This window comes from Hirundo rustica, chromosome 8, assembly GCF_015227805.2.
Source record: "Hirundo rustica isolate bHirRus1 chromosome 8, bHirRus1.pri.v3, whole genome shotgun sequence".
NCBI lineage: Eukaryota > Metazoa > Chordata > Aves > Passeriformes > Hirundinidae > Hirundo > Hirundo rustica.
The window spans coordinates 28,016,299-28,027,906 of NC_053457.1; the positions used below are offsets into that span (position 1 = coordinate 28,016,299).

Below are 11,608 nucleotides of genomic sequence, written 5' to 3' on the forward strand. Positions count from 1 at the left end.
CCAGCTGTCTGTCCCAGGCACTGCTACTGCTCTCTGTAACACATTGCATCTGATTTTACAAACATCTCTGCTCTTCTGCAGCCTTCTCTCCAATTCAGGCAGAAATGTCTGCTTATGGGTTTACAGAGATTTTTGTTTGATAGCTGATCCCAATGGTGCAGGAGCAAGAAGTTAAAAATAGCTCCATTTTAATATTGAGGGTGCTGGGTGCAGATATCTATTAAACACTTCGGTTTGGCAGAACTGAATTTAGGAAAGCAGATATATATGTATATGTGTATATATATATGTTGCCTACATATATAGAAAGTTGTGGGGTTTCTCTCTGCATAGCCCAGTACTAGACAAACAGAAAATTCTACATCCCAGCTAAACCAGGTAGAAATGTAATGCTTTCACAATGACTGCCCTGTTTGTTCACCTGGAATACTTCAGAAACCAAAGTAGAGCACCGAAGCACCTGAAACTCTAACTGTTCTAGAGATACCAGGAACTGTTCACTTTTATTACTCCGGCTTTCTAAAAGCCCTCCCCAATTATGAGGCCTGTTCATTGATATGTGCTCTGAAAAAAGAAGTACTTTTAACTTAGCTGTACAATCTTTCAAAGATTATCCAATAATAAAATATTAAAGGTTAAAAAGCCAAGATACACACAGCAAATGGCTACTAAAAAATTCCAAATTACCAGCTAAATCTAGAACTGGGAGGTCTGGAAGACAGATTTTTTTTTAACAATGAAAAGCATTATCTTCATAAAATTTTAACAGCAAAGAAAATACTGACTTTTTTCCTGTATCACCCAATAGCAAATTAAAATGCAGTTGTGTGAATCTGCAAGGGGAAGTTACTTGCATTTTACAGCTACTTTGAAGATTCACACTTACACCTCAAGTCACACTTTAAGTTACTCTCCCATTACTCCAGCCTCCAACTACCAGTTAAAGCCCTCAGCAACCTGCCCAGACACACCTGTGGACTGGATTTTGCTACAAATGAAATGTCCACTATGTCTTACAGTGTTCTGTGTCTTAACCTGTAAAAGCACTGAGCACAAGTAGTTCCCCATCTCACCAACAACTTGGAAGTGAGCTGAGACTTCAGCTCTTTCTGCTGGAACTGAATCTAACATTTACTCCACATGCAAGCAAGGACTGTCTTTTACTCAATAATACTGAACAGTTTCAAAATGTACCTTTTTTTCAGACATGATTTTCAAAAATTCTCAAAGACCAGCATACCCTGAATCTGTCCTGAGACTGCAGTTTTACATTTAACCCTTGGAAGTTGTTATTCAACAATAATTATGATTTAAAAAATAAGGCTAGTATATATGCCAACTCAGAATCAATATATACTCCACCATTTAAACTACTCTGCCTCCTACTCATGCACATTAAAGAACAGATAATATTAAATCCCAATCCACAGATTGATTTCTATATGTGGTTCATTATACTCAAGCAGAATGCCATCCTGGAAGCACCTCTCTTCATATAAGCAGCTACTAAAGCCCATGAAGCAAAAGATAAATACATAACTTTATCAAAAGCACATTTATCATTTATAGTGCAATAATAGGTTGGTTCTTTTCCCAATCACTGCAATATAGACTAAAGGCTCTGCTAAAGAGATTTTTTTTTTAACTGCCTTACATTTCTACTCATACATCTATGAAATGAAGTGAGATATGACTGAAATGTCAACAGTTAAAACTTTCATGACAAAGCTCTGATGTTCATTGAAAGACCCCACTAAAAGTAAAAGGTGCACATGAGCACCATTTGAACAGTTTAGTTATAGAACCAACTCCCTCTCACAGGTTCCTAAGCAACAAAAAGGGAGAGTACAAGTGCTTAAGCCAGTTCAATTGCAAATTCAAGAGTTAATGTGAGATGCAGTATAATCCAGTGTAACACCGGAGATGGACTTTGTATTTCAAAGACTTAATTAGGATTTATTGGCTGAAGAATATTGAAGAGAATTATAACAATTTGTAGAGTTTTCTTGACAAATCACACATATATGAAGCAACCAGCAACCCAATGTAAAAAAGCTTTACAAATGTCCCAGAAATTTATTAGAAAGAACAAAACTTGCCTGAACAGTTTGTTCCACAAAGGTCTGTCTCCTTTAGCTATCATGCTATAAAATATTCCATTATAAAACACAATCTCAGACAAATCACAACAAAAAAATAAAGTATTTTCTATTATCTTTAAAGACATTATGCTAAGCTAGAGATATTAAAGTAACCATTAACAGCCAGACAACTGTTAGAATCGGTTGCCATTTTAATTCCATTTCCAACCTATTACACTCAGGTAAGAGATAAACCTGTTAGTTTATGCGCTACCCAACAAGATTGCTAAAGAATAATTTTGGGGTATGAAAACATTTCTAGATTCTTACAGTTGTGTGTTGTTCACTGCAAAACCCAAAATGCCTCTCTTCAATAACTTTTCACATATTTATTACACAATAATCATTACTTAAGCAAACTAAAATGGTTTCCCAAGTTAGTGCCAACCTGTCATTGCAGAACAGAACTCTTGGTAACAATTTCACATGATAATAAGACTAAAAACAAAATTGAAGAGAAATTTTATAGTTTGTTTTAGCTCACTGTAATCCTAATAATACTTTTACCTAAACTAATCTGGACAGAGTGACCATACCTTTCTACTTCTCTTGTTGGGTGAAGTTTTTGGTTTCTTTTCCCTAAGGCTACTTTTTCCATAGTTACTGTCTACTATTCAACACACTTTCCTATTGTTTCCAGTTAATACCCAGCTTACCTGTGTTTTGCATGGTATCTTTCACACGAACTCTGTCACAAGCTACTTTCTCAGACTAAGCATTACATCACCAGGTAACACAGCAAAATAGGGAAGCTCAAGTACAAGAGAGCTCTGTTTGCAACTGAAATTTGTTTAATTAAAAAAAAAGAAGTTCTGGTTTACGTAAGATACAAAATGCAGCTCTACTGTACAGCAGCTGTGTAGAGAGACAAATCAAAAGTTTGAACTAAATTGAGAGGGACTGGGTTAAAAACGTCCCAAAACCCCAGGTATTTTACATAATGTAATGTGAGATGAATTTCAAAGCCCTTCTGGCTTCAGGTTCATATATTTACTTACAATTCCACATTCAACATTAATCAGAGCAGCAAGTCACCCAAGTTATGAAACTAAAAGGGGATGAACTGGATTGGAAAGCATCACACTACCTAAGAACAAGGCAGAATTCTTAAGCTGAAGAAGAATTAGCTGAATAATGTTGATCACCACTGCTTGTACTCCATACAAAAAGAGGATGGCCACGAGGTCTCACACACTCCCAGCCATCCTGTATTTACAGACAGCACTTACAGGAAGTAAAAGAAACACACCAGAGTCCCACCCAAACTACGTGTCCCAGTGTTAATTCACTTTTGTCGAAGATCAAAAAGAAGTGGAAAAGCTGGCTGTACACTGGGACATGGAGTCCTCCAGCCCTGGCAGAACTTGACACAGCTTCTGACTCAGCTCACACAAAGACCTGCTTTGATGCACATGCTCAAAGGGAAGGAATGGAATAGTGACTATACACAGCAAGAACTCACAGGATTTCCTTGCTTTTATCAGTTTAACACTTCAACTCAATTACTCTTCTCAGGTTTTTCATGTGAATTCATTAAACACTAATGGCAGTGCCAAGGTGCAGAGCTTGAGAAGAAAGTGTTTACTCAAACTTTGTATTTGCTCTCCTTTGCTTACATCACAAGTTAGAGAGCTGAACAGAAATATACAATTCCTTCAAGGCAGCACCAGGTGTTCTATCAAACTCACGCACATAGTTAATATTACGGCCATATTAACTCCATGTCTGGAGCCAACAGCACAACTCCAAAATAAAGTTCATCAGTTAAGGTTTAACAGGTGAGGTGGGATTTGCTACCATCATAATAACACAAGTCATGGGATGCATCTTGAGAGTGTTATTTTTTGTCATAGGATCTCCAACATTGTAAGCTCATGTATCAGGGGAAAACAACACGTTAGCAACAGCACCCTTTTTCTGTGAACATCACATGAGGCTTGGATTGTTCAGGGTTTACACACAGACTTGAAATCTCCTGTGTGTCTTCAGCATAGAACAACTCTTATTCTTCTAAGTGAATAAAATGAGTCTCTACTTCAGCAACTAACGAATGCAATGGCAGCTTTAGAACTACTGTCACCTTTCAGGTTTTAGCACCCTGCCTTTAGCTCTGCTTAAACAAGGCCAGGAGCAGCTCTGTCCTTACTAGAACCCCGTTTGCAGTCACCTTCTGACACTGATAACATCACCTGTGCAAAGAAGAGTATCTTAGGGGAGTGGAAGAAGTCAAATTTACGGCTAAGTACACAACCTGGACAAAGCACACATTCTATGACAGGTCTTGTACGCCTGTAACAGAGCCATAACTCTTGTTCACGCTACAGAAGCCAGAGCTCCGGTAGACCTTCTTACAAAGTGTCATGGCATTGGTAAGATACGGACCTTGGCATGTTTGGCACTGGAGATTGCAGAATGTTTGCTTTCAATGGCTCTTTTCAAATGCTGTTTCCAGAACATGCAAAAGGCGGTAAAATCCCAGCCATGAAATTACTGTCTGTATGGTTACTACATACTGAAAAACACCATTTGGGGGAATAGTAGAGTTCTACTGTTTTCAAACCTGACTCTCCTAGAGTTTCTCCAGTATTCCTGAAAGCAAATAAGGAAACTGCAATCCTTTAAGGATGTGAAAAAGTAAACTGTGAGCTCTACAGAAGACTGACTTCTGTTAATTAATCTAAGAGGTAGTATTATAGACACGATTATTACAATATCAGTATTCTAAGTACTTCTTGAAATTAGGGTCATGATTTTCCCCTCTGACACTGATTTGTTTCTGATGAGATTTTTTTCACCCTCAATTTGCGGCAATAGGGTCTTGGACTATGACTTGAAGGTAAGCATTATCCATGAGGCTACCCAACATTGTCTTTGGCAATCAGAAAATAAGTTTGAAACAAGTCAGCCCAGAACTAAGTACAGGATATTGCTTCCTGGAGCCCACATCTACTAATTTAACATGCCTAATGACACTATTAAATCCAGAAAAAAACATTGCCTTTCTATTTTTCATAGCTTTTTAAAAAGCCAGCTTCAGGAAATTCAGTATTAGCTTCAGGTAGCATTAAGCAACAGAGCTGCTAATTAGGACCAAACAACTGTCAACAACTCCAAACCGAGTCTTATAAAATGACAGAAAAATACTGTTTTAAAACCAAGTAAGAACAGGTAATTGAAGATCTCAGGACAAGAAGAGCTCAAAGGCAATATAGAACTAGTTCTTTTTTTATATATAAAATGAATGACATTTCAAATGTCATCTAACAGCCTCCTGAAACGTATTCATACTTTCAGTTTCTCGTATCTCCATAGCTTAACCATCTCCTCCCTAAAGTCAATGGCAACATTAAGCATTCACAGCAGCCAGTGATTACATTTCCTTGCCCATAGAGAAACACAGCTCTGGCACACAGTTTCAACAATTTCCTTATACAACAAAACATATTGGGACAGCAGCCATACCTAGATTTTTAGGGTTATTCTGCTTGCAACGTTTTAACTTCTGAAAAGCAGTTCTACAAGAAGATAAAGCAAACCAGCACTAAAGCCAGAATGCCATACTTCTCATTTTACACATAGATTTCAATTTCCTAAGAAATATTCTTTTGGTCTGCACACAGTCTCGCTGGAAGTATTACATGTATCAGACTCACCTGTGCAGACTGTTTTCCAGGACAAGAGCCAAAATCTACAAGCCTACATCAAAATCATTTTGCTGAAATCCTTCTTTCAAACCTAGAAGGGCAAGCAGCTTTTACAAACACTATCTGCAAAAACAAGGACACGCACCCTACCGTAACACCGCAGCCGGCTCTAAAAAAATAACCTTCCTAACAGTTGCTGGGCTTTGTTATCTAATTATTTACCTATACAGCAAAATCAACACGCAGAAAATGAAACAGTGCAACCTAATTAATACGGCGGAGAAGAAAAGCTGTACAGAAACAAAGAGACTGCGAGCCAACACAGGAGCCTGCGCTACCCGCTCGAAGGTCCTGACCGGGCAGGTGTTGCTATGGCAGGACCTCACCCCGGCCCCGCCGTCACCTCGCTCGCTCCCTCCCCCTGCGCCGACCTCAGCCAGCCGAGTGCCTCCACCGGCACCGGGAGAGCCCCTCACCACCCGGGGGAATTCTGCCTCCCTCCCGTCCTTCCCCCGCCCCCGCGGTCGCGTCCCCCAGGGTTTATCGCCCGCTGATAGTGAAGCGGATCAGCGGCCCCTCCCGAGCCCGCGGGGCAGCGCCCGGCCCGGCCCGGCCCGTCCCGTCCCGTCGAGCGCCGGCACCCTCGGCCGCCCCGCGCCGACCCCTCCAGGAGCCCGGCAATGCCGGCGCGGCTGGGGGACGCCAGCGCCGGCTCCAAGCATCCACCCACCCCGTCCGCCCGTGCTGCGGCGGGCCCTCACCCGGTCGCTACTCGGGCGGCAGGAGCGGCGGCAGCGCGGCCATGGCGGGCACAGCGCGGTCCCGCTCCCCGCCGGCCGCCCGGCCCGGCGCGCTGACACATCAACAAAGATGGCGGCGGCGGGCGGAGCCCGGGCGGCGGGGCGGGATCGGGGCAGCCCCGGGCGGTGGAGCCGCGCGGGCCCGCCCCGCGGGGATCGCGGTTCCTGCGGGCCGTGCGGGTCTTGCGCTGCCGCACGGCACGGGCCGGGGGCGAGCGGGCCATCCTGGCAGCCCCCGGGACCAGCAGGTGACGCGGGACCCAGGTCGCTGCCTTCTCTGGCCCTCGCGCTGCTGCCGCGTTCCCACCCGCGCCGCCGAAAGCCCGCGATCCAGTGACGGTGCTAAAGGCTGCGAGCGGCTGGAGACAAGACATAGTGCTCTGGTATTAGTGTACTCTGCGCCACGGGACGTTTAGGGTGGGCTTTAGGAAGAATTTCCTCAGAGAAAGGGTGATGAGGCACTGGAACGGTCGGCCCAGGGAGGTGGTGGAGTCACCGTCCCTGGAGGTGTTTTAAGGAAAGCCTGGACGGGACACTCAGGGCCGTGGTCTGGTTCACAAGGTGGTGTTGGCTGGACTCGATGATCTCAGAGGTGTTTTCCAACCTAATTGATTCTGTGATTTCACACAAGATAATTTCAAGCGTGTGTCTAAAAAACTGGTTCGCTCTAGATTTTATTTTCTTTTTTTCTCTTATGGGGTCTCATGTCAGACATTCCGTGGCACTGCCTAAAGCCCCAGGCCTGAGCAGCTGCTTACCGGAGGGATTCTTCACCCCAGCAGTTTTCAGAAATGGTTACAAAGATGCCTCTCCTTTTTGCAAGAGCCAGTGCACAAGTAATGACAAATGGAATCTTCTCCCTTAAGTAAACAGCATTCATGATCCATAACCAACCCCTGCACATTATGTCAGAACCGTCTCCACCCACATGCCATGCACGAGTCAATCCAGTAATGTCAATAAACAGCTTCACATAGCACCTGCTGGGACTTCATTCCTTATTCTGATTGGATTAAAAAAAAAAAAAAGTTAAAATTTTGATGGGCATCAAGAATTTGGACTACGTTTCAGTGCTGAGATCAGCAGTTTTTCAGTGGAACACAAAGCTTTTTGGAATCCAGAGCATGGCAAAAATGCCATTTTATTTAATAATAAATATATTGAAAAAACAGACAAGCTGTTAGGCGAAAGCAGTTATATTTGCTATAGCAGCTCAGCTAAATAACATCTTGACATAACAATAGAAAAGCAAGTTAGAATTACTGAATAATTCAGGTTGGAGGGGACCTCAGTGAATTATTTAGTCCAATCCCCTACTCATAGTAAGGTTAACTTTGATGTAAAATCAGATTGTTCCTTTATTTTGGCTAATTATATATATATATATATATATATATATATACACACACACACACATATATAATAAAGCATACACATACCTACATGTATGAAATCATCACCTAGCCAGTGATGATTTCTTCAGTTTGTATCATGGATGACCTTCAAAATAAAATATGCTGCATAACTTCACTTACAAGCATTAACTGAGAGAGTTATTTCAGAGCAAGTTCTTTTTCCCCATATTCTTTCTAGGTATTTGCAATTTCAGACCCTCAATGGCAAATTTGGGGGTCCTAGAAAATGCTCTTTGAACCCTGTTTAACCCCAGCCAGCAACTAGGCCCCACAAAGCTGCTGGCTCACTCCCCCTCTCCAGCAGGGCAGGAGAGAGAACTGGAAGACTCAGACTTGTGAGTTGAGATAAAGACAGTTTAATGTGACAGAAAATAAAAGAATAATCATGATAATATTTACAAACCCAGTGATCTACAATGCAATTTTTCACCACTTACTGACTGATACCCAGACAGTTCCCAAAGTGTGGCCCCTGGTCAGCTTTTCCTCTATGTACTGAGGGTGATGCCATTTGTTATGGAATAATCTTTGGCCAGCTGAGATCAGCTGGCCCAGCTGCATTTTCCCCACCCCAGCTTCTTGCTGGCAGGGTATGAGAAGCTGAAAAGTCCTTGACAATAGTGTAAACACTATATAGAAACAAGTAAAAACATTAGTGTGTTATCAACATTGTTCCCATCCTCAATCCAAAGCACAGCTCTGTACCAGCTAGTAGGAGGAAAATTAACTCTATCCCAGCTGAAACCAGGACAAAATGTTTTAACTGATCCTTAAAAACAATAGTGGGATCTTAGTGAAAATCAACCTGTAACCCTTTCACTGCCATAAGAACTATAAATCTTTCAATGTCCATAATTTTGGGAAAGATAATAGTGCTTCAGATAACTAAACAATGTCCTAGCCATCGCCTCTAAAGCAGCAAAGGAGTCAGTCATATGAAAGCATATGTCTTTAAAAGCATTAAATTGAAAGCACAAATGGAAGTAGGTTGCAGAGAGCACTTGTGCCCTCAACTTTCACCTCCAAAAAACACTTGAAAGGCAAGTGTCTAGCCCTTGCTTTGATCAAATTATGCTGTGCATTCCATCTTGCTAAAAATACATAAAAAATCAGGTGTGGAACAGAGATAAGTAAAAATTGACTCTTTTCAGAAACCACTGCCATGCAACACTCACTTGCTAATTGCCATGCAGCACAAGTCTAAGCTTTGCTTTCAGAAAGGTTCTTTGCCACTACTGCTGCTGTTCTGCAGCTGAGCTGCAGAGTTCACACTGCTGCTCTGTAACACAGTCACTTCAGTGCCCAAATGCTTCTTTTCTTATTTGGTCTTTTAGTTATTTAAAGACGACTGCAGAGACATCAGTATACTTTGGCCCAAGTCTTTTCAGGATCTGTGCTTTTACCTTGCTGTACACTTTGTCTGCAGTCCCGCTGATGTTACCTGTATGTGGTTTAGTGTGTTCCAACAGACCTGGCAGAATTTCATCTGATTTTTGCCTTTTCTTCTGGACATTTTGTTTAGAGAAGGAATAAAATCAGGTTAAGAAAATAGAGCCTGGTTAGTGTTCTTCCTTAAAGGCAGAAGAAAAGGATTTCTTTGTACTCAGCTGGACTCCCCACAGCTCCCCATAGTCCCAGAACTGATGCTGACAATTCTGACTCTTAAAATACTTGTGCTTAAGCTAAATTTTCATCTGAAGAGTGTCTTATCCCCAGGAGGCAGCCACAGATACTTGGGGAATGATAATGACAGGTCACAGAGGGAGACCTTCCCCAAACCACTTGCATGCGTGTTAAATCATAATGAATTACTGTACCTCTTAATTAGCCAGCCATAGCTTTTATTTGGCATGTACAAATGCTGAGGAAAACAATTCCCGAGTGAGAGAATTTACCATCTGAAAGACAGACAGTCCTACCCTACACAACAGATTTGTCTGCTGCAGACAAGCTCTGCATTGCAGAGGCAGAAGCAGAATTTGGCCCACATATCCAAAAAGTTGTAGTTCTGGCTTTTGGCTCATGCTTTGTTATGTAAGAAAAAGGAAAGGGAGTGCTCATCTGATTGCTCAGTTTCCCGATGACATTTGTTAATTATCCAGAGCCTTTCTATAGCTTTGCCCACTGAAAGGGCTTACAGCTGCAGCAAAGAAAGCCAGCAGGATGCTGGACTGCATCAACAAGGGCATCACAGCACAGATAAAGAAGTATTTGCCCCACTCAATGCTTGCCAGGCTACGCCTGAAGTGCTGTGTTCGCTTTTGGTCCCTCCTACACAACAGAGATGTGGACAGGCAGGAGAGGGACCAGAGAGGAACCACAAAGAACATCAAGGTTTGAGAAGCTTGACATAGAACAGCTGAGAGAAATGGGCTTGCTCAGCTGTCAGAAGAGAAGGCTCAGGAGAGGCTTTATCCTCACATTCCAGTATTCAAAGGCTACAAAAAAGATGGAAATTCCTTTTTTTTACATGGACTCCCAAGGAAAAGAGAAAGGGTAATGGATACAAATCACTTCTGGGGAGATTCCAATGAGACACAGGAGTAAAATGTTTCACAAGAAGAAAAATCAGCCATTGGAATAATCTCCCCAAGGAAGTGGTGAATTCCCTAATGCTGGGCAATTTTAAGATTCAGCTAGACAGGGTGCTGGGTCATCTTGTCTAGACATTTTAAGCTACAAAAAAAGCCTATTTTTTTTTTTTTTTTTTTTTTTTTTTAAAGAGGTTTGAATGACAGAAGTATTTCTTAGTGCCTTACCAGTATTAGTTCCTCCTAGGCATGAGGATTACTATGCTAATCTCAGGGACAAAGGAACAAGGGTTAGGGAGATTATGAAGGCTGTATGATCGTGATTGCCCTGTCTCCTCACAATCTCCCACATACAAGTGTGCCTACTCTGATGTGCAATGCTCAGCACTTTGGCACATGGATTTCCTGAAATCCCACCAAATCCCACCTAATTTTCCTTCTTGTAAGAGCAGCCTCTGATCCACTCAGCTTCTGCTCAGGCTGGACTTGGGGGTGGAGGTTCATGTGAGCCAGGAAGAGTCTTTTCCTCTGACTTTAGTAGGTGGTATCTAAACCACTGAGAGAAAACTCAGCAGTGCTCAGATGTGTTGTTCGCTTTTGAGAATGCTTAGTTTGGCAGACAGGAACCTAGACTTAAATACAGATGATTTAGACTGAAACACTGTCACAGGCAGATGCCAAATGACTTAAGGCAAAATAGCTATGCTTCAGCTACTGCTCTGTGAACAGAGATAATTATTCCCTGCTGTACAGAACATGTAACAATAAAATCCATCACTGATTTTATACACTTTAATAATAAGTACAACAATGTAGGCACTAAAATAGATCAGATTAATTTAGGTTTTGGTGAAAGCTTAATTGCACAGCACTGGGAACACCTGAGATCACGTCTGAGTAGCAGCATAAAACTGCAGCAGTCTTGAGGATGAAGTGTACTTTCCCAGGAAGACAGAGACATGGAGGTGGGAAACAAAAGTTAAAGAAGAGGGGAAAACACCTTGTATAGAAGAGGAAAAAGGACAAAGGAAAATGAGAATAGTTTGGAAACGGGAGATGAAGTGATGTACGCTCTCG

General features: G+C 42.1%; 1 protein-coding gene across 1 annotated transcript in view; it reads right to left on the reverse strand.

Annotated features, from left to right (window-relative positions):
* CCDC186 (coiled-coil domain containing 186) overlaps positions 1–6,640 on the reverse strand; it is a 31,919-nt gene extending 25,279 nt beyond the window's left edge. The window contains exon 1 of the mRNA XM_040071373.2: positions 6,547–6,640. The gene's annotated coding sequence lies outside the window, so the exon portion shown is untranslated. The remainder of the gene's footprint in view (positions 1–6,546) is intronic.
* Positions 6,641–11,608: the final 4,968 nt, after the last annotated feature.